Source organism: Staurois parvus, unplaced genomic scaffold (assembly GCF_062004578.1).
Source record: "Staurois parvus isolate SC_StPar_1 unplaced genomic scaffold, SC_StPar_1.0 ptg000549l, whole genome shotgun sequence".
In the NCBI taxonomy this organism is placed as follows: domain Eukaryota; kingdom Metazoa; phylum Chordata; class Amphibia; order Anura; family Ranidae; genus Staurois; species Staurois parvus.
In genome coordinates, this window is record NW_028318345.1 from 8,557,068 (window position 1) to 8,581,672 (window position 24,605).

At 43.2% G+C, this 24,605-nt stretch overlaps 1 protein-coding gene across 4 annotated transcripts in view; it reads left to right on the top strand.

The window, feature by feature from the left end:
- The first annotated feature begins 14,158 nt into the window (after positions 1-14,158).
- Positions 14,159-24,605, top strand: part of GCNT1 (glucosaminyl (N-acetyl) transferase 1) — a 48,124-nt gene continuing 37,677 nt past the window's right edge. For 2 of the 4 annotated variants that reach the window (XR_016315155.1, XM_089691092.1), the window contains exon 1: positions 14,159-14,387. The gene's annotated coding sequence lies outside the window, so the exon portion shown is untranslated. Of the gene's footprint in view, positions 14,462-24,605 lie in introns of all 4 variants that reach the window. The other 2 variants (XR_016315154.1, XM_089691093.1) reach the window with 1 other exon arrangement.

Here is a 24,605-nt window from a genome sequence, read left to right on the forward strand (position 1 = left end):
TCCTGGAACGGTCACAATGTATGGTGATCCCCTCCTCAATCAACCCTTTGGTGATTCTGTGCTAGTACGCCAGTGATATTCTTCTATACAGTGCTAAATTCACCCTTTCTGACTGATCCTAAAGCTTTTCTGTGCCCCTTTAATATGCTTGACCAGCCTCAGAGGAACTAGGCCTTCTCTATGCCAAGCTAATGCTCCTATGCCTACTTCCAATTTATGTTTTTTTGGAATAATGTTTCACTTAACTGTTTACAGTTGTTAATTATATTGTTTTCTTTTGTTTAATGGATGTTCATGTACAGACGAACCCTGTTAGATAATGAGTTTATGTGAAATATCCATTAAACACTGTAAATAATATTGTAATTATGAATATATTTCAGTTAGAGCTTTATCAGTGTGGGTGTGCATTATGTCTTCCCATAAATTCCTGTTCTATAGATACCATAGTTGCCAAAGGGAATATTCTATTAATTACACCTTCTTTACTGTATAACAGAAGTCTGAGAATCCTCTTTCAGACAGTTCGGTTCCAGAGTAAGTTTGAATGGGACCAAACCTGTTGGCTTAACAAATATTCAGTTCAAAAAGATCCCTCATTTAGATATGCAGTGAAGATGGCCAGCCTTTCATGAATACTTAATTTCCCAGGAAAAGGTCATGAACTGGCATGCTTAAATTCCATAAAGGGTGTCTTAAAGGGGGTTGGTATATGCTAAATACAGAGGATATAACAGGGAATAGATTTGCCAACCAATCAGAGATACTCCATGAAAATTAATGGAGGAGAGGCCTATAACAATAGACACTAGAGGGAGAGAGGTTCTCTTTGGAACCCCAGGGAAGAGAATGGAATCTGTACGTCCAGTTCCATGGTAATTATGGAATATATCCCTTGCACTTATATCTAAATGTTTGTCTTATGTTTTTTCTGTCTCACTGTCTGTATTTTGTAATATGTTCGAGCTTTCTTAATAATGTTTATTTTATGTAACTAGATAGATTGTTTGTATTAGTTTAGACCTCCATCCTATTCACCAATAAATTTTGGTTGTTATGTTAAACCTTTCACTTCTGGGTAAGAACTCTTAATTTACCAAATCATATCATAGAAATATTATATTTCATAATCTATAGATTTGGTAAACAGACCCCCCCCCCCATGGCTGATTGACCTTGTTACCATCATGGACCTGCTTTGCCCAAAACTAGATTACATTTCAATGGGGTACTGGAGCGGTTACCCAACAGCAGCCCACAAGCATTTCTTCGAGGTTAGCTCATTTCCTAATTATATATTGTTTGACAGATACATTATTGAGTATTAGTAAGTGTGAAACCCTGATGGCCCTCGTGACTGTACAGTTCTCTAGAAGATTGTTTTGTACTGTGAAATCTGGCAGATTGTTAATATAGTTAAGGTTTTTTCTTAATTGGGGTTGTCTTATGCTCGAGGTGATACATGCCACCCCCTCCTTTGACCTCGATTGCAGGGACTTCAATCACATGCTGCTCGAGTTCAGTCAGATGCACTTGATGCCTTATTTGGATGCTGAAGAGATTTCCAATGGTTGACATTGGAACATCTTTTTTTTTTTTACCTCTTTTTCTGTTTTCATCTTTATATACTTGCTTCTTGATTCTTTTTCTTCCCCTTTCTACCACAGAGATCACCCAACTACCCTTTTCACACCTTCACAAGCCTTCTCCTATTTTAATCTGCAATCACAGATCTGCAAAGTGTAACTTCATCTCCCTGCCCCCTGCTTTCTGAAAGGTCAAAAAAGCCCTATAAAATCTGCACTTTGAATGGCTGAAGATAAACAGGTGCAACGTATGTAGGAGGATTTGTTTCATCTCTGTGTATCACCTGAGACTAGTCACTTCAGTTGGTATATGTAAGGTTTACAACCACATTAACCGCTTAAGGACCACCCTATTGCAGATATACTGCTACAGGACCTGTGTGCAAAATCATGTATATATACGAGATTTTGCATTTCTGGGCAGGGGGTGCGCATGAACCGCGCACGCCCTACCTGAACTGCCATTCCCGGCCGTGGATATCAATCACCGGGTCCTGGCCGGTAATTACCCGCTGGCACCCGGTGATTACTAAGCATCTCCAATGGGGAGGAAGATTGTTTTGTTTACAAACAATCTTCCTCCCTCTCAGCTCAAGCACACTGCTTGGGATGACTGTGCACAGTACAGTCATCCTGATCAGTGTGCTTACAGTGATGAACACCCCTGCCCTCTAGTAAAACACACATAGCGCACAGTTAACCCTTTGATCACCCCTCACATTAACCCCTTCCTGCCCAGTGCCATTAGTACAGTGTCAGTGCTTTTTTTTAGCACTGATCACTGTATTGGTGTCACTGGAGATGTCAATGACACCAAGTTAGTTCCCCCCCGTGTCAGAATGTCCGCCGCAGTCCCGCAAAAAGTCACTGATAGCCGCCATTACTAGTAGAAAAAAATATTTCATTATCTATACCGCCATTTGTAAACGCTATAACGTTTACGTAAACCAATTCATTTACACGTATTGGGATTTTTTTTTAGCAAAGACATGTCACAGAATACATTTTGGCCTAAATTTATGACAAAATTTGATTTGTTAATTTTTTTTACTGGACATGTTTTATAGCAAAAAATCCAAAATATTGTTTTTTTCTCAAAATTGTCGGTCTTTTTTTGCTTATAGCACAAAAAATAAAAAACGCACAGGCGATCAAATACCACTGAAAGAAAGCTCAATTTATGGGGAAAAAAAGGACGTAAATTTAATTTGGGTGCAGCAGTGCATGACAGCGCAATTGTCAGTTAAAGTAACGCAGAGCCATAATGCAAAAAATGGCCTGGTCATGAAGGGGGGCAAATCCTCAGGAGGGCAAGTGGTTAAATGTACAAGATTTAATTCTCCACAGAAGAAGGTTAACATATATTTAAATATCTTCGCTCACAAAGAAGTAGATATTGTGTGTCTCCAGGAGATACACCTATCCCCTCCACATGTACTGTACTTTTGGGCCGCATGTTACCCTCAAATTTTTCAAGCTACAGCCTCTGCTAAGAAAAGATTAATAATTGCTTTTCACAAAGGTGTCCTTTATCTGTTGCACTACATTTCCAGATCCACAGGATAAATAATTGATCTTGCAAGGCACTGTGCATGATAATGAGGTTGCCTTATGCACATATTAAACCCCAAATTGGAGACAAACCTATTTATTCCACCCATTGCCAGTCTTACAATCCCACTGCAAGGACACTTTATTGCTGTGTGGAAATTCAAACCTAGTTCCTAATGCTACCTTAGATAAGTTATCCTTGGACCCCTTTGCTTCTTCACCGGCCTCCCATGCCTTTGCTTTCCTGCTTAAATCTCATGACCTAGTGGACGCCTGGTTCGAGTTTCATCCCACATCCAAAGACTTTACTTGTTACTCTCACCCTCACTCTAAAAGAGAGCACATTTTAGTAAATCCAGCTTTCCTCTCACAAATTTCCTTGATAAAAATGCGTCCGATTCCGTGGTTAGATCACAACTCTATATTTGTAACACCCTGTTGCAACACCCCTGCACTAACTTGTGGAGTTTGAACGACTCACTACTTTTCTTCTCCCAGGTTGTGAAGGATCTCAAAGTTCACTCCACAGATTATTTTAAACTTAATACACAATCTGTTTCCTCCCATATGACGGAATGGAGAGCTTACAAGTCAGTAATTAGAAGCCACATTATATTACTTGCATTTTGCTGTAGGAAGGTGAATTGGCGCCATTACTTTTTTAAAAAGCCCCAACATTGCATAATATACAACAGGTATAAAAAAAATTGTGCACTGACCTCAATCTCTGCCTCACTAGCAAAGCATAATACCATATGCGCTGGACATGTCAAGGATTCTACATATTATTACCCTAATCAATTTGTACTTATCTTTTAATAGCTTGTTTCTATATATAACTAATATTCAATGTACTGTTTGTACAAGCCATATTTGCTTATTGCATAGCTCAAGCTTTGCTTTTTACTTTGCAGTGTTACACGATGGTTGTGATTTGTTTCCAATGCCTACAATGCCACAAACTCTAAAAAACAACTGAAAACAATGTACTCCCTGTGTGGCTGATATTGCACAGTAATTATATTGACTAATCTCTTTCTCGCTAAAAAAAACCCTTTAATTTGATTTTCTCGCCTTAAAAAAATTGTACCCCCAAACCTTGTTCGTTGTCTGTAGAGCATGCCCCAGGCTGACTTTTTATTGTATCTTGCTCCTTTAGTCCTGGATCACACTAATGCGACGCGGGAAACGCAGCTCATCCTGTGCTTTTCTCACACCGCATTGCAATCGCAGGGCGTCTGTGCAATCTGCTGCAGGTATCAATGTTAAATTACCAAAACCCCGAAACAAAAAACATGCAAAACGCAGTGCGATTGTGTGGCTCAAATTGCACCGCACAGACATTGCATGTGATGTGCACAGGAATGCGGTGCAATCCCCATGCGAATCACATGCGCTGTCCCACACTGCACAAGTGTGAACCTAGTTTTATTGTGAAAATCCTTGTGATAACAATTCAAGGCTTGGTAAAGTCTTCCAAAGGCAGCCAGAAAGAGAAGAACCCTATATAATTCCATATTAAATGGATGCATCTCAGAGAACTATACTGCTCAAAAAAAGTAAATGATCACTTTGAAAACACATCAAATCTCAATGGTGAAAAATACCATGCTGGATATCTATACTGATATGGACTGAGTAATGTGTTAGGAATGTAAGGATACCCCATCGTTTGATGGAAATGAAAATAATCAACCTACAGAGGACTGAATTCAAAGACACCCCGAAAATCAAAGTGAAAAAATGATGTAGTAGGCTGGTCCATGTTGCTCAAATTTAATTGCGGGAATTCAAAATGGTACTCAGTAATTTGTATGGCCCCCACATGCTTGTATGCATGTCTGACAACATTCGGGCATGCTCCTAATGAGATGACGGATGGTGTCCTGGGGTATTTTCTCCCAGATCTGGACCAGGATATCACTGAGCTCCTAGACAGTCTGAGGTGCAACCTGGTGGCGTTGGATGGACCGAAACATGATATCCCAGAGGTGTTCTATTGGATTTAGGTCAGGCGAGCGTGGGGCCATTCAGTGGTATCAATTCCTTTATCCTCCAGGAACTGCCTACATATATTCGCCACATGATGTTGTGCACCAGGAGGAACCCAGAACCCACTGCACCAGCGTTGGGTCTGACAATGGGACCAAGGATTTCATCCCGATACCTAATGGCAGTCAGGGTGCCATTGTCTAGCATGTAGAGGTCTGTGCGTCCCTCCATGGAAATGCCTTCTCAGATCATCACTGATCCACCACCAAAACGGTCATGCTGAACGATGTTACAGGCAGCATAACGTTCTTCATGGCTTCTCCAGACCCTTTCACGTCTGTCACATGTGCTCAGGGTGAACCTGCTCTCATCTGTGAAAAGCATAGGGCGCCATTGGCAGACCTGCCAATTCTTGTGTTCAATGGCAAATGCCAGTCGAGCTCTATGGTGCCGGGCAGTGAGCACATGGCCCACTAGAGGACGTCGGGCCCACAGGCCACCCTCATGAAGTCTGTTTCTGATTGTTTGGTCAGAGACATTCACACCAGTGGTCTGCTGGAGGTCATTTTGTAGGGCTTGGGCAGTGCTCATCTTGTCCCTCCAAAGGAGCAGATACCGGTCCTGCTGATGGGTTAAGGACCTTCTACTGCCCTGTCCAGCTCTCCTAGAGGGACTGCCGGTCTCCTGGAATCTCCTCCATACTCTTGAGATCTTGTGCTGGGAGACACAGCAAACCTTCTGGCAATCACATGTATTGATGTGACATCTTGGAGGAGTTGAACTGCCTGTGCAACCTCTGTAGGATCCAGGTATCGCCTCATGCTACCAGTAGTGACACTGACCCTAGCCAAATGCAAAACTACTTAAAAACAGTCACAAAAGAAGAGTAGGGAAAAAATGTCAATGATCTCCACCTATAAAACCATTCCTGTTTTGGGGATCGTCTCATTGTTGCCCATCTAGTGCACCTGTTGTTAATTTCATTAACACCATAGCAGCTGAAACTGATTAACAACCCCCTCTGCTACTTCACTGACCAGATCAATATCCCAGGAGTTTAATTGACTTGATGCGTTCCTTTAATTTTTTTGAGCAGTGTATATTTGGTAGAAAGGAGACCTAATAGAGTGTTTCACCTGGTCTGAACTAATGGAATGCATTGAGGTGACCAATCACATGCCACACAGACAGCTGGCTGACAGGTTTCCCTGACAGAAAGAAGCGATTGAAACACTCTGAAGCTTCAGCTTGTTCAGTTAACACCTTCTCGCCTGGCCTATTGCAGATTGACGGCCGTGAGGGACACTCCTCGTTTTGACAGGGTGTCATATGACGTCCTGGCAAAACGAGCCGCGCAGTAGCGTGATCCGTGGACACAGCCGATGACATATTACTACACCGGTCTGTTACCAGTGTCATGTGACCGTTGTGACCAATCACAGCAGATCACATGTCAATTGTATACAATGGATGGCTTCCTGTCATGCCATCCATTGTATACAATTATGTTGTTAGCTGTGACTGGTCAGGGCAGTCACATGGTACAGACAGGGCCATTCACAGTCCATCTGTATCATGTGATCAGCTTTGCCCAATCACAGCTAATCAGAACAAAAGACTGAATGAATCAGTTTCATTCAGTAACAATGATTGCAAATATCAATGAAATATATTGGTATTAGCAATCATAATGTGTTAAAAAAAAAAGAAAAATCATGATCACTTGCCCAGAGTAGTTCAATGTTACTATGGTAACATTGCTTTGGTCACAGTGTGCTAAAAAAAAAATAGTAAAAAAAAGAAAAAATTATGTAATAAAAAATAAAAAAATAGAAAAATTAAAAAAAAAATACAAATTAAATTATTATTATTTTTATTATTTTCACCAAAGAAATGTAGCAGAATACATTTTGACCTAAATTTATGAAGAAATGTTATTTATTTGCAAAATTTTATAACAGAAACGAAGAAAAGTGCTTTTTTTTTTAGTTTCAGGTGGTGATTAAATACCACCAAAAGAAAGCTCTATTTGTGTGAAAAAAATTTCATATGGGTACAGTGTTGCATGACCACGCAATTGTCATTCAAAGTGCGACAGCGCTGAAAGCTGAAAGTACTACTGAGAACCGGCAATTGTCAGCGAAGGGATCAGCACTGATCATCACGGCACTGATGATCAGTGCCCTGATGATCAGTGCCACCCACCTGTGCCCTGCAGTGCCACCCACCTGTGCTCAACAGTGCCATTCACATGTGCCCATCAGTGCCACCCACCTGTGCCCTGCAGTGCCACCCAGCAGTGCCACCCACCTGTGCCTTGCAGTTCCACCCACCTGTGCCCATCAGTGCCACCGACCTGTGTCCTGCAGTGCCACCCACCTGTGTCCATCAGTGCCACCCATCTGTGCCTTGCAGTGCTACCCACCTGTACCCATCAGTGCCACTTTATCAGTGCCACCCATCAGTGCCCAGCAGTGTTACCCACCAGTGTAGTATCATCAGTGCTGCCCATCAGTGCCGCCTATCAGTGCAGCATCATCAGTGCCACCTATCAGTGCTGCCTATCCGTGCCCATCAGTGCTGCCTATCCGTGCCCATCAGTGCTTCCCATCCGTGCCCATCAGTATTGCCTATCAGTGCTTATCAGTGCTGCCTATCAGTGCAGCCTCATCAACACACATAAGTGAAGGAGGAAAATTACCTGCTTGCAAATTTTTATACTAGAAACAAAGAAAAACTTTTTTTTCAAATTTTTTGCTATTTGTTTTGTTTATAGCGCAAAAAAATAAAACACTCAGTAGCAAGTAAATGCTACCAAAAGAAAGCTTTATTTGTGTGAAAAAAAGATAAAAATTTCATATGGGTACAAAGTTGCATGACTGCGCAATTGTATTTCAAAGTGCGACAGCGCTGAAAGCTGACCTGGGAGGAAGGGGGTATAAGTGCCCGGTAACCATTTGTTGACCGATATACTGATACAGGGCAGCTGTTCTGTGCAAAAGTGTGTGCGTGCGTGTGTGTGCGTGTGTGTGCGTGTGTGTGATTTGGCACTTCCTGGTGTCACAGCAGAAGCCCATCAAAGGGTTCCAGCCAATGGATGAACGCCGGCTCCCATTGATTGGCTAGGAGAGTGAAAGGACACAGCTCTGCTTATGTAAAGCCAAGGCAGAGCTTTGTCCTGTCAGTGATTATTTATATAGCTTTAAAGACAGTATCTGCAATTAAGGCGATACTAGGTTTTTGTTTTGGTTTATTTTTTACTTTAACAACTTGAGCTCTGGAGGGTTTTACCCTTTTCATGACCAGGCCATTTTTTTTTTGCTATTCAGCACTGCGCTACCTTAAAGTGACACTGAACCTTCCTTTTTTTTTACTAAAATACCGCACATGGTACACTTACCTGCTCTCTGCAATGGTATTGCACAAAGCAGCCCGTATCCTCCTCTTCTGGGGTCGCCTGCTGGTGCTCCAATATCCTCCTCTCTGGCGGGTGCCCCCATGGAAAGCTACTTCCAGAGTGACTGCTAAAGTTCTGTACTATCAGCATATGGATTAGGGACAGTAGAAGAAGGGTAGGATCAAAGAAGGCAGGATCAAACAGCCTTTTTACACAATGCTGATTAACCCCTTAGCTTCCACAGTGGGTATAACAAACATGATTTACTGCATATACAGAATGATTTTACAGTTTTGGGTTTAGTAACACTTTAACTGGAAATTATGGGGCACTATTCCTCCCCCGAATACCACTGATGGGGTATTTTGTACCTCCCACTGACCACCAAGCCTGAGGTAATGTTTATTCCCACTTAATGCTGAGACATGTTCTACTCCCACTGGCCCGGTGGGACCCACCAAAGTCTGAAGGAGAGTACACTGGCCCTTGTTTGCAAAGTTGGGGACCCCTGTTGCAGATGATTCTACTAGAGGCAATAGAATTGGCACCAGTTATTAGAGCTAGGGTTGCCACCTCGTCCCTTTAAAACGGAACACATTAATTACACGGGTTCTGCGGCTGATGAAGGTGGAAATTAAACTCGTTTAATACCTTGTCTGCATTAAATTAGCTTCAGTACCAATGTAAGTATTGTGGGTTTTTTTAAAGGGATGAGGTAGCGACCCTAATTAGAACTCCTGCAGAAAGCTACTGTACTACACTATATTGCCAAAAGTATTGGGACACCTGCCTTTACACGCACATGACCTTTAATGGCATCCCAGTCTTAGGCTGGCCATACACTATACACTTTTCTGTCCAATTTCTGCACAATTTCATTTAGATTTACCTTCAACTATGTAGTGCAAGGGCCTGCCTAATTGGATACAAATGAAAGTGTTGTTAGGTTTGACCTCATATTATATAGTTTTTGGTAAATCTAAAGCAACAATCTCAAGAAAATTGTATAATGTATGGCCAGCCTTAGTCCGTAGGGTTCAATATTGAGTTGGCCCACCCTTTGCAGCTATAACAGCTTCAACTCTTCTGGGAAGGCTGTCCACAAGGTTTAGGAGTGTGTCTATGGGAATCATAAAAATCAAAAAGGAATTGTGCCCTGCCAAATAGCTAAATGGATACTGAGTAATGAGCTGCTGCAGACTTGTATTATGTGTGAAAACATAAAGAACAAAATGAAAAGGATAGAAGTGTTGCGCTGCTAACAAAAGACAATGAATATATGGACAAAAACGTGACTAATTGTCCAAAAAGATGATAAAACATACATAATAAATAGAATTCTTCAAAAAATCCAAATGAGTGAAATATCTTCCTGCTGGTGATTGCGACCAAATTCCCAGTGCTGTAAATCTTCGATAAACGTGAATCACCACAGTGAGCATAGACTTCCAGGTGGACTCTCACCTTCTCACATGGACCTGTATGTGAACACAGGTCAGAAAAGCATCTCCCCTTATGAAGTCACATGGTACGTGACGATACGCGTGGGGAGGGGTCGGGTGACATCAGTGCTCCAATGCTGATCTGACAGGCAGGATTTTGCTCTCATTTGATTGCTTTGAAAATTGTTTTAATGCGTTTTTAACACAGTTGCCATTTTTATCCACAGAGCTGGCTGTACTGAAATCAGGTGCCATATTTGAAGGTCCAGCGGTGATTCATAAGGGGAAGATTGCCCACAGAGAAGCAAGTTATGTATTACCCCCACTATTGGGGAGATGCTTTTCTGACATGTGTTCACATACAGGTCCATGTGAGAAGGTGAGAGTCCACCTGGAAGTCTATGCTCACTGTGGTGATTCACGTTTATTGAAGATTTACAGCACTGGGAATTTGGACACAATCACCAGCAGGAAGATATTTTACTCATTTGGACTTTTTTAAGAATTCTATTTATTATGTTTCATCATCGTTTGGACTAGTCATGTTTTTGTCCGTATATTCATATTCATTGTCTTTTGTTAGCAGCGCGACACTTCTATCCGTTTCTTTGTATCTATGGGAATGTGTGACCATTCTTCCAGAAGCGCATTTGGAGGTCAGGCACTGATTTCGGATGAGAAGGCCTGGCTCACAGTCTCCGCTCTAATTCATCCCAAAGGTGTTCTATCGGGTTGAGGTCAGGACTCTGTGTAGGCCAGTCAAGTTCCTCCACCCAAACTCACTCATCCATGTCTTTATGGACCTTGCTTTGTGCACTGGTGCGCAGTCATGTTGAAACAGGAAGGGGCCATCCCCAAACTGTGCCCACAAAGTTGGGAGTATGAAATTGTCCAAAATGTCTTGGCATGCTGATACCTTAGGGGTTCCCTTCACTGGAACTAAGTAGCCAAGCCCAACCCCTGAAAAACAACCCCACGGCATAATCCCCCCTCCACCAAACTTTACACTTGGCACAATGCAGTCAGGTACTGTCCACCTGGCAACCGCCAAGCCCAGACACGTCCATCGGATTGCCAGACAGAGAAGCGTGATTCTTTACTCCAGAGAACATGTCTCCACTGTTCTAGAGTCCAGTGGCGGTGTGCTTTACACCAACGCATCCGACACTTCGCATTGCACTTGCTGATGTGAGGATTGGATCCAGCTGCTCAGCCATGGAAACCCATTCCATGAAGCTCTCTACACAATTTTGTTGTGCTAATCTGAAGGCCACATGAAATTTGGAGGTCATTATTATTATTATTATACAGTATTTATAACGCGCCAACAGTTCGCTCAGCGCTGTACATTACAAAGGGGGACAGAACATACGACAGAACAATAACAATACAGTGCAATACACGAGGGGTTCGAGGGCCCTGCTCTTTCGAGCTTACAATCTAGGAGGGAGGGGATAGTGGTACGGGAGGAAAGCTGTGGGGGATGGAGTGGTAGGAAGAGTGGAGGAGGTCGGCAATTAGCAGGGGGTGGGGTAGGCTTCCCTGAAGAGGTAGGTTTTCAGGGTGCGCCTAAAGGAGAGGAGAGTAGGTGATAGTCTGATGGGTTGGTGCTGGGAGTACCAGAGGATGGGTGACACCCTGGAGAAATCCTGGAGGCGGGCGTGGGAGGAGGAGACTAGGGAACTAGAGAGAAGGAGGTCTTGTGAGGAGCGGAGTGTGCGTGCTGGGTGGTAATTGGATATTAGGTCAGTGATGTAATTTGGGGCAGTGTGATGGACAGCTTTGTACGTCAGTGTTAGGATTTTGATTTTGATTCGTTGTGCAATCGGAAGCCAGTGGAGGGATTAGCAGAGGGGGGTGGCGGAAACGGAGCGGTTGGAAAGGTGAATGAGTCTGGCAGCCGTATTCAGGATGGACTGAAGGGGGATAGCCTGTGGCGAGCAGGGAGGGAGGCATGAGGGAGTGGATGAGCTGTTTAGTGGTTTCTGGGGTTAGGAAAGTGCGGCTTTTGGCAATGTTGCGGAGGTGGAGTCTGCATGAAATTGTTAGTGATTGGACTTGGGACTGGAAGGATAGGTTGGAGTCAAGAATGACAGCAAGAACTCTGGCCTGCGGGGCGGGCCTGATAGTGGCATTGTTGGACGTGATGGAGAAGTCAATGGGGGGTGGTGTGCGGGCTGGGGGGAAGACTAGGAGCTCGGTTTTGGAGAGGATCAGTTTAAGGAAGTGGAGCGACATTCAATCTGATATGTCGTTTAGTAGGTTTGTGATTCAGGGGGAGACTGAAGGGGTGAGGCGAGGGGTTGAGAGATAGATTTGTGTGTCGTCGTCATTAGCTACAGACAGTTGGCAACTTCTCTGCACTGTGTGCTTCAGCATGCGCTGTCCCCGCTCTGTCATTTTATGTGGCCTACCACTTCGTGGCTGAGATGCTGTTGTTCCCAGTTGCTTCCACTTTGTTATAAAACCATTAACAGTTGACCGTGGACTATTTAGTAGCCAGGAAATTTCATGGGTGGACTTATTGCACAGGTGGCAACCTATTACGGCACCATGTTTGAATTCACAGAGCTTCTGAGAGCGACCCATTCTTTCACAAATGTTTGTAGAAGTAGTCTGCATGCCTAGGTGCTTGATTTTATACATCTGTGGCCATGGAGGTGATTGGAACACCTGAATCCAATGATTTGGTTAGATTGTAAGCTCCAAGGGGCAGGGCCCTCCTATCCCTCTTGTATTGAACTGTATTGTTGCTGTATTGTTTCCCGTTATATTGTAAAGTGCTGAGCAAACTGTTGCCGCTATATAAATCCTGTATAATAATAATAATAATAATTTGGAGGGGTGGCCAAATAATTTTGGCAATATGGTGTCCTTTTATCATGCAGTGGTAAATGACCGCTGCTCAGTTCTCCAGCATTCTCAGAGGAGACAGTTCTCCGGCATTCTCAGAGGAGACAGTTCTCCGGCATTCTCAGAGGAGACAGGTCTCCGGCATTCTCAGAGGAGACAGGTCTCCGGCATTCTCAGAGGAGACAGTTCTCCGGCATTCTCAGAGGAGACAGTTCTCCGGCATTCTCAGAGGAGACAGTTCTCCGGCATTCTCAGAGGAGACAGGTCTCCGGCATTCTCAGAGGAGACAGGTCTCCGGCATTCTCAGAGGAGACAGTTCTCCGGCATTCTCAGAGGAGACAGGTCTCCGGCATTCTCAGAGGAGACAGGTCTCCGGCATTCTCAGAGGAGACAGTTCTCCGGCATTCTCAGAGGAGACAGTTCTCCGGCATTCTCAGAGGAGACAGTTCTCCGGCATTCTCAGAGGAGACAGTTCTCCGGCATTCTCAGAGGAGACAGGTCTCCGGCATTCTCAGAGGAGACAGGTCTCCGGCATTCTCAGAGGAGACAGGTCTCCGGCATTCTCAGAGGAGACAGGTCTCCGGCATTCTCAGAGGAGACAGTTCTCCGGCATTCTCAGAGGAGACAGTTCTCCGGCATTCTCAGAGGGGACAGGTCTCCGGCATTCTCAGAGGAGACAGTCTCCGGCATTCTCAGAGGGGACAGTTCTCCGGCATTCTCAGAGGGGACAGTTCTCCGGCATTCTCAGAGGAGACAGTTCTCCGGCATTCTCAGAGGAGACAGTTCTCCTCTGAATGCCTTTTTATGAAGCGGTGTAGATCACTTCTCTGAATGAAGGTAGAAGCGATCTACAAACGCTTTGAACGCTGGAAAACGACTGATGTTACTATAATCATGTGAGATTACAGTAAGAGATCAAACATCGTTTACTAAGCTGAGGTAAATTATCACTGCTTCGTTTGCAGTTCCTCCAATTCTCCACCTTTGGGCTGGAGAATCTGGAGGGAGAACACAGATCGCCAGTGAAGGGCTGACATCGCTCCTTCATACACTGCCCATCTGTGTGCTGAGATGAACATGTTCTCCACTGATCATCTGTTTCCTAACCACAAATGATCGGAGATCAGCAACGATCCTCAGGATCGCCGCTGAAATCTGTTTCATAAAAGGACGCCTGAGTGTATGTCAGCAACATAAAACCTGCTCGCACTCCTGAAGCTGAGTGGCAGTACCAGCCCAAGCCATGAGGTGGCAGAAGTCGCCCGCAGCCACCTGTTCCCTGAGTCTCAGGCACGTTTCCTAGAAGACGACTTGTGATCCCCCACCCTGACTACAACACAACGTGAGCTAGACGTCCTGCCGCCCCAGAAGAGAAGAAAGGTGTGGGATCGGCAGGAGGCGGGGCTACGAGGGAGTTGCCAGGCAGTGATGGATGGAGATCGGTGGGCGGCGCCTTGTTTGCTGAGAGCGGTGCTGTAGTTAGTACAGTGTGTCGGCGGAGAGCACATAGATGGGAGTGTGCGGGCTCGGAGGATGTACACCGCACCTACATGGACGAGTTCTGGGGTAAGACGGCTCTTCTCTATGGATCACATGTACTGCTGACCCTTCCAGTCACCATGCTGCAATACAGACCTGAGGTATGAGATCCCCCATAGAACATGGAGTCCTAGGGGCAGGAGAGCTCGGTCCGTGTAGACCAGCAGAGGGCTGTACCCAGCTAACAGACCTCTGCAATAGTGTGTGACCTGGAGCATCCTGTGTGGGTGTGATGGCGGAGTATGGGGGAAGGCACACTCCGCTCTCCCTTCACGTGCTGCTAACCCTGCATTAGGGCTCATGTACACTGCAGCCGATACACTCACCTTTAGGAGCTGTTCAGCTTTTTTTTTCCAGCAGCCCCTGAACTCCCCCCAATGTTTTCCTATGTGTTAATGTACAAATCTTCGTTTACAGTCATTTACAGACAATTGTTTACAGTCGTTTTGTTGAATGCAACAAACTTGAGTTTAGACATCGATTTTATCATCGTTTCAAACGCAAAACACTTGTAAACGCGGCAAATCACATTTATTAGTGTTTGCATTTGAAATTTTTTTTTTTTACTCTTCCAGTTTCTGATGCTGTCCAGAGCCTTTTTTTCATCATGAAAAATGCATGCAAAGCATTTTCAAGGTGCTCAGATGGACAAAACACTGAACACAGGATGTTCCTACCAAGCTTGTCACACATTGGAATGACCAATTCACACCTGAGACCTCTCCCACCCTTGGAAACAAAAGATATGTTAATCCCTTCACGCCAGCACCTCCTGGCCCTTTAAGGGTTCCAGATGGCGGGAGGCAGGGTGGGGTTTAAGGTCATATGACGCGCCGTCACATGATCGGGAAAGGTCCAGATCGAAAGAGATCGGGACCTTTTCGTGAGTACCGGACATGTGTGCTGGGAGCGTGCAGTGCAAACACTCTCAGCACATATGTCCTTTTTTAATAGAACGCAAATGTGCGACCGCTCAGCGTCTAGGCACAGATGCCGGGAGGCCACACGTTTATGTGCGGCCGGTGTGAAGAGGTTAATGACCATTCACACCTCAAATTCCTCATAAAGACCCCCTGCCAGGTGGCCTTAATGACTCCCTCCACCACACACCTTCCCATGCTTGGGAACAAAAGAAATGTTAATGAGCAACTCACACCTAATTATCTCAACACATACTGCTGTCTCTGCTTCTACTCTGTGTATTTCTCTGAAACAGTCTGAAATAGTTAATAATTTACCACTTTTCAGTGCATTCTGGGCATTTGGGAGGTTCTCCTGTGCTTATTTTTAAAAACGCTTCTAAACGCAAACGTGCATAAACGCAGTATGCAAACACGGCTAAACAGATTTTTTTTTTACCTACGTTTTCCAGCAGTTAGTTTCCATCGTTCAGAAACGTCCTGTGTACATGGGGCCTTAGTGTTGAATGGATTAGGATGAATGCGTTAGGGCTCATGTACACTGCAGCTGATAAACTGACGTTCAGTTACTGGTCAGCGTGTTTTCAGCAGCCCCTGAACTCTCCTTTGTGTTTTCCTATGTGTCCATGTACACACAGTCATTTACAGGCAGTTAAGTTTACAGTAATTTTTTTGAACGCACCAAACTTGTGTTCAGGAGTAGATTTTATCAGAGTTTCAAACACTTGTAAACATGTGTTAGGCCCCATGTACACAGGACACTTCTGAAGGATGGAAACTGACTGCTGAAAAACGTAGGTTAAAAAACGTCTGTTTAGCCGTGTTTGCATACTGCGTTTATGCGCGTTTATTTGCGTTTAGAAGCTTTTTTTTAAAGATAACCTCAGGAGACCTTTCAAAATGCCCAGAATGCACTGAAAAACAGTAAAAAAAAATACTATTTCAGACATTTTGAGAGAAATAGAGAGAGCAGTATTTGTTGAGATTAGCTGTCCTTTCTTTTTTTTTTTTTTCTTTTTTTTTTTTTTTTTTTTTTTTTGTGGTGTTTGGATGTGTTCCAGCTCATTTCTGTGCAGAAATTATTGCAGCAGTGTCTAACATATTTTCTTTCATGTGAAACCTCAAAGTATGGTGTACCAGGTCCATTTGAGTACCAGGAAACCGCTTTGCATGCATTTTTCATGATAAAAAAGGGCTCTGGACAGCATTTGGAAATGGAAGAGTTAAAAAAAAAATTCAAATGCTTATAAACGTGGTTAGCCGCATTTACATGTGTTTACAAGCATTTGGCATTTGAAATTCTGATGAAATCTACTCCTGAACGCAAGTTTGGTGCGTTCAAAAAAATGACTGTAAACTGAACTGCCTGTAAATGACTGCAAACGAAGATGTGTACATGGACACATAGGAAAACATTAAGGAGAGTTCAGGGACTGCTGAAAAAAACACTCAACAGTTCCTGAACATCAGTTTACCAGCTGCAGTGTACATGAGCCCTAAACGTGGTTAACCACATTTAGAAGCGTTTGCATTTAGAAGTGTTTAACTGTTCCATGTCCAGATGCTGTCCAGAGCCTTTTTTTCATCAGAAATGCATGCAAAGTTTATTCCATGTATTCAAATGGACCCGGTACACCAGCGCAGTCAGTTCCAGGTTTCGTGTAAGGGGGAAAAAAAATGGTAGAACGTGCTGCATTATGCTCATGATGGGATCCATAGTGAATACAACCAGAAAGACAGGTCATCTCAACACATACTACTCTCTCTGCTTCTGCTCTCTATTTCTCTCAAAATGTCTGAAATAGTTAATTTACTATTTTTCAGTGCATTCTGGGCATTTGGGAGGATCTCCTGAGGTTATCGTTTAAAAATGCTTCTAAACGCTCATAAATGCGGTATGCAAACGCAGCTAAACAGACGTTTTTAATCTATGTTGTCCAGCAGTCAGTTTCCATCATCCAGAAGAGTTTTCCAAACGCCCCGTGTACATGTACTGCCAGGCGGAAGTGCTAATCATTTAGCCACTGTGCTGCCAAATTATTACAGGTACTTGTATAGCGCCGTCAATTTACGCACTGTTTTACATATATATTGTCCGTTCATATCAGTCCCTAACCCTCAAGGGGTGTACAATCTAAGGCCCCTAACTCACATTCATTCACATACAAGGGCCAATTTAGACAGGATCTAATTAACCTACCAGCATGTCTTTGGAGTGTGGGAGGAAACAAGAGTACCCGGAGGAAAACCACGCAGGCACAGGGAGAACATGCAAACTCCAGGCAGGTGATGCCGTGGTTGGGATCCAAACCAACAACCCTAGTACTGCCAGGCAGAAGTGCTAACCATTTAGCCACTGTGCTGTTACTAGTTCTTAGATGTGATGGCTGCATTCGGTTTTTTTTTTTTTTTTTTAGGCTTTTTCACCTGGTGATCCAGCCAGTAAGTCTGTTGTTTTTCAGCACACCAAACTGTCCTGCAGATGTATTAGTTACAGAGATTAGACTATCCATTTACTACTGAGAGCGATGCTTACAATGATCACCTATTATTTATTAACCGGTTCCCTGCCACTCTATAGCAGAACTACTGCTATAGGGTGGCAGGGCTGCGCAAAATCATGTCTATATATTTGTGATTTTGCATTTCACACCTGCACCGCCATTGATGGCAACAGCTGTCAATCACCAGGTCCCAGCTGGAGACTCCCCACCAGCATCCAGCGATCGCTGAGGAACAGGGACAGGGGAGAGGTCTGTATGTAAACAACACAGATCTTTCCCCTATCAGCACCAACATGCTGCTTTGTATTGCTCTGCAGAGCAATACAAAGCAGCATGTCTCCCTAGTAAAACAGCACACAGGTAACCCTTAGATCGCCCCAGATGTTAACCCCTGCCTGCCCAGTGTCATTAGTACAATGTCAGAGCTTTTTTTTAGCATTGATCACTTCATTAGTGTCACTAGGGATGTCTTCGGCGGTTAATCAGTTCCCTCCAGTGTCAGAATGTCCGCTGGAGTCCCGCCGTAAAAAAAATTCCAGTATCTATATCATCATGTGTTGATGCTATTAACTCTCACCTAAAGCAATTAATTTACACGTATTTGGATTTTTGTTTTTAGCAAAGACATGAAGCAGAATACATTTTGGCCTACATTTATGACGAAATTTGATATTTTTTTTTAACATTTTACTGGATATGTTTTATAGCAAAACGTCATAAATATATAAAAAAAAAATTTCAAAGTTGTCTGTCCTTTTTTTTTTTTTTTTTTTTTTTTTTTTTTTTTTTTTTTAGCGCAAAAAATAAAAACGCAAAGGCAATCAAATACCACCAAAAGAAAGCACTGTTTGTGGGGGAGAAGTACATAAATTTCATTTGGGTGCATCGTTTCATGACTGCGCAATTGTTAGTTAAAATATCGCAGCGCTGTATTGCAAAAAAATGGCCTGGTCTGGAGGGGGGGGGGGGGGGTAAATCCTCTGGAGGGCAAGTGATTAATGTAAAACCCTTCTCCCAAAAGGAAAAAAAAAACTTGCTGATTATAAGTCCTCATGCACACTAGATATTTTTACAGCTTCTGTTTTTGGCTTTTGAGGGCTTTTTTTCTACAGCCAGTAAGCTCCCCAGCATGTTATCCTATGTATCCATGCACACATAGGCTTTAATCAGCATTTTTTTGGCTGGAAAAAACCCCAGAATTAGTAGGTTTCTAGAGGAGATTTTTAGCTGTAAAAATACCCTAATTCTGAAAAATGCAGCAAACTGGTGTTTTTGGGCATTTTGTTTGAGCAAAAATTTTATTTATTTATTTATTTTGTGTGTGAAAAAAAAAAATTGTAAACGCTAATGCAAAAACTCTACAAATTTCTGAAAAACTCACGTTTTTAACGTGACTTTACACAGCTAACGTTACCAGCATTATTAAAATGCCCAGTGTGCATGGAGCCTAAAGTATCAGCTGGAGTTTGGCTTCAATTTGTTAGTGTATCTAAATCTGCTGGTACATCTAACACTTCTCTCCCTACAAGACTGACTGTGCTGCTGTACCTCCTGTCCTCCTTCATCCAGAGAGTTGTCTCCCTAATACTGGAGGTGTGCTATTAGCTAGATCACCAGGTGAAAACAGAGGAGGAAAAGCCTACAAAAAAGAAAATGAATGCAGCCGCCACATCGAATGATTGGTAAACTGCAATAGAATGCAGTTTTAAGACAGGTTTAAGGAGTGGTTGTTTGTGGATGATGCTTGGAGAATGAGTGTATTGTTATCACTTCAAGCTGGCCATACAAAGGCTGGTAAGACATCATTCATTAGAACATTCCTTATTGGCAGAATTTGAAAGCCCATAAACTGTCATCCAGTCCTGTTGTTTGAATGGAACTCCAGGCTTTTTAAACAGGTTTCATTGTATGTGTACTATGTTTCCATAACGAGAACCACATTTGCTGTTAGAATTTTAGTTTGTTTCCATCCTGCTCCGGCTATAGGGGGGAATGAACACCTGTTTGGCCCCATTGGAAAATGAAAGGAGCATTCTGAAAATAAACATTTTGAAGGAGAGTCTAAAGGTGTATGACCAGCTTTGTGCAGGCCACAGATGGGTCGGAAAAAAAAATCGGCTGATCTTCGCACTGTTAATGGGTTAATTGGTCGGCCGTTTTTCGGGGTTTTGGCACATTTTTTTTTTTTTATCGGTGAAGTTGGAAGAAAATCGGCTGATTTTTCCCGGCAATGATGGGCAAATCGGCCAATCTTTTTACCGATTAAAAAAAAAATCTGTGCATGAGCTGTGGCCTGCAAGAAGAAGAAATAAGAATTCCAGTCCGCTATTATATTTGACATGAAAAAGTATTGCGGTTGCAACAATGTATCTATTTGTATGCGAATAAAACCGTGTATCCGAAATGGATACAAATAGATACATTGCTGCAACTGCAATACTTTTTCATGTCAAATATAATAGCGGAGCTCTCTGCAGGGACAGAAGTAATTAAATGCCGGCTGTAGACGGGATGATAATCAGCCGTTGTTGTTTTTTTACCGTCGGTAACGTCAGCCTATTGAACGACTGTGTTTTGTTTTTTTTAACGGCCGGTTTTCGACCCGTCTATGGCCTGCATCAGTTCATTTATGGGTCAGTTCACACTATAGAAATGCAATCCAGATGTGTTCTGGATGCGATTCTGTATGCACATTTTAATGCGTTCCAGCCCATTTTGATAAATTTTTTTTCCCATTGCTCTTTCTTCAACTTAAATAGGAACATATCCGTTCTGGTGCATTTTTGCTGCACTTTACCACGTTCCAGTACAGTTCATTGTGGGGAAAAATGCAGCATGTTCTACTTTTTTTTTTTTCCTGGGACTGACTGCACTGGTGTGAACAATGCCATTGGAAATCATGTGACCACTATCAATGCGTTTTTGATGCAGAAAAATGCACTGGACTGCAAGTAACGTGAACTGACCCTTTAATAGATTGTGCAAAGCAGTCAAGGGGCCCCAGTGGTTTACAAATCATGGTTTAGTAGAGACTAATTAAGTGGAACTGCACCCAAAAGGGGAAGTTCTGGTTCTTTGCATCCTCCCCCTTCTACCGACACATTTGACACTTTTTAGGGGGGAAGGGGAGAGTGGGTACCTGGTTTTGATACTTCTGGTCAGATCGTCCTGGCAATGTTCAGGACACCAAACCCCCCCCCCCCCCTCCATCACAGGTCCCAAAAGACCGCAAGACTACTCGCATAGCGCAGTACGACTCAGGCATGCGTGGAAGGAAACCAACAGTGAAGCCTTCTGGCTTTACAACCAGTTTCCCATGCCTAAGATACCTGCGCCTGGACCCAAAACCAATTGAAGAATCGGCTCAGGTGAGAACATTGCTGGCTCCCTGGACAGGTAAGTGTCCTTATAATAAAAGTCAGCAGCTACAGTATTTGAAGCAGCGGACTTAATTTTTTGGGAGGAGACTGGAGCTCCTTCTTAAGTTTAATTTACAGCTGCAGCTTATGAATTGGTAAGCTGCAGTAAACTAAATGTTTGCTTTTAGTTTAACACTGCTTTAATATACCACTAAAGGAAAAACATTTTTTTCCCTGTTGGGGAGATTCACTCTTATTCCCCTGTTTTAAAAAGAAAAAAAAAATCCTAAAACTTAGTCTGTCCCCAGAACAGTAATTAGAGGGGAAAATGGGGTTACTAGTTCTGGCAACCCTGTGGGAGATTTTCTCACTTCCTGTTGTGGCTATAGGGCAGGAAGTGATGGGAAGTCTCTAAATGAGACACATATGGCAAAAACTGACGGGTTATAACCCTCACTTTCGCTTCTCCAAACTGAAAAAAAGGTTTTGCCTTTAGTTCCACTTAGTGTAAACACCAAAACAAAAATCCTTCAGGGATGTCAGTATTGATTAGAGCAATTCTAATTGGTGAAAGAAGTCACGTGCCAGTGCTGCCCAGTCAGAATCACTCTGATCCGGGCAGTGAAAGCTAATCATCCAGATAGGTAAATGCAGCGAGGACCAGGGGAGTGGGGTGGGTGAAGTGTGTTCATTCAGCTTTTAATTTTTTTTCATGAAAACATAAACTTGTACTTCAAGGCTGCATTTACACTTCCTGTTATGCGATCTTGACAGCTGATTGTCATGCAATTTTGCGTGTCACATAGAGCAGCCATTTCAGTCCATTCATACGGGTTTGTTGCCTGAAAAAAAAAATAATTTCTTTTTCAGGTGACAAAATTTGACAGGCTCGATTTGCCATGCAATTCTGTTGCGCAGCTGAATTGGATCGCATTGCATTTGGGGTGCTATTAAGAGATAATGGCACCCAAACTCACAATGGGCAGTGATTGATGTACAATTTGGAATCATTGGCAAAGTTGCAATGATTCTGCCTTTGATCCCAAATTGAGAGATGTGAATGTGGCCTAAGGGCTACTTCACACTAGAAGCAGTTCAGTGCACTTTTTTTTTTCTGCATCAAAAATGCATACACAGTGTTTTCCATGTATTCCAATGGCCCTGGTTTACATCAGTGCAGTCAGTTTCTGGTGAGGAAAAAAAAGTAGAACATGCTGCATTTTTTCTGGGTGTGGTGTGAGCTGTATGCAAAAACTTATCCGGAATGCATTTTTGTAGTGTGAACTGGCCCTAATTATAGTACTAAATAAAATGACATTATCACTCTCAACATAGCAGGTTTTTTTTTTTTTTTTTTGTTTCCTGGTCTAACTTTTAACAGTTTTTTAATTTGTACATTCCGCTGTCATTTTTCAGCCTTTTAACAGACTAGCAAAAGTAGCAATTAGAGGCTTGAGAGAAACCATTTACCGCTGACAGGGTGGCTATAATGGTCATCTTTTAATCACTTTCTGTATTTTGACAGCCAGCCTCTGATGGGACCAGCTGACCAGCTGTCACAATATAATAACTGTGGGAGATTTGTCTGTCCACACTGTGTAATGTAGATGGAGGAATCTGTCAGATGGTGTCTGTCTATGGGATTGATTTACTAAATCTGGTACAGCTCTGCACAGAAACCAATCGGCTTCCAGGTTTTATTGTCAAAGCTCAATTGAACAAGCTGAAGTTAGAAGCTGATTGGCTACCATGCACAGCTGCACCAGATTCTTGAGTGCTCCAGTTTAAGGTCAGGTTCACACCGAATCCGACTTTTAAATCCTGTGACTTCAAGTGAAGTTACAGGATAGCAAAGTTGCATGTCAGTGTGACTTGGAAGACATCTGTGCAACTTCATGCACACATGGCTACGCAAATAACATAAAATCGCAAAAAGTAGTGCAGGCACTACTTTCAAAATCATTGCCACTCCGACGGAGTCAGTCGCACAGATTTGAATGGTTCCATTGCGGAAAAGTCCAATCACATGACAAGTCGCACCGGTGCGAACCCAGGCTTGGTAAATCTCCCTTTGTGTATGATCAGCTTTAGGGTTCCAGATTTCCTTTTAGCCTCTTTACAATCAAATCTTGCCTACATACACTCTAGTGGCTTCTGCTCATCGTTGTTCAACTTCCACTTCCTCATGGTTACAGTGGCTGCACACGCCTGCTCATTGTGCTGATACACAGCTGCTTCTGCTGAAAAAAACTGGTTTTGTTTAATTATATATATATTTTATTTATATATGTAAATGTTTTTTATTATGTTTGTTTGCAAGATATTAATAAACAAAAACTTACACAGCTGCTTCTGGTCTCCAATGATAGTGATAATGCAGGAGAATAATTGGGAGACAGGAACAGTGTTGTCCCATAGCAGTATGTGCCTGAACCAGGGCACAGTAAGGCTACATTCACACTAGCCTTGTTAGCAAGCGGCAGACAGGTGTTTGGGAAGCATTTTTACCGTTTCCCAAACGCCTGGGAAAATTCTGCACATTGCAGCACATAGTGCTGTTCAAACAGGAGCGTTAGCGTTGCGGCAAAACGGACGCCTCTGGTCGAGTCAGGAGGAGTTTAAGCCTCCTATTCAAGTCTATGGTGCCGCTCCACAAACGCCCGGCCGGCATTTGCGGTGCGGTTGCGACGCAGTTGCGGGGTGTTTGCGGAGCGTTAACACCATTCAAACTTCATTATAGGTGTTTGTGGGGCGTTTTTAACGCTCGGCAAATGCCTAGCAATTGCCGCTGAAAAGCGCATGCAGCGTTTGTGGAGCGTTAAAAACACTCTGCAAATGCTGGGCCAACGCTTGTTAAACGCTATAGGGGCGTTTGGCAAGAGTTGGAAAAACAGTCAAGCGTGAACGAGCCCTTATTTTACCAAAAGCTGCAGAATTTAAGAGTGAACGTGATCTTTTTAAATGAATGCGGAACCTTACCCATAACACGTGATTAAAAAAATGCTGTTTATCAAGGAACATACAATCCACATTAATAATCATGCCACCAAAATGAGTGTGTGCTGTAAATTGCCTTCAGCATTGCTCCTGTTTCTTCTCGCTGGAGGCTGCCATTGTGCTAAAGTCCAAAGCACCGAAACAGTAAATCATAAAGTGGACACAAGAAAATGTGACAGCAATTCCAGCATTCCAGGAATGTAACTGTTTTCTGAAACCATTAAATTGTTGGGTTTAGTTGAAACTGTCAAACCATCAAATGGCTGGTTTGGCAGTTGGAGATCAAATAAAAGCAGCTTCCTTGACTGTGAGCCTGGGTTCAACACTGATGCGGTACATCACTTGTGATTCGCACAGGAACCGCACCACATTCCTGTGCATAACACATGTGATTTCTGTGTGGTGCAATTTGAGCCATACATTATGGATCAAATCGCACCGCATCCGCACCAAAAGGGTGAAGGA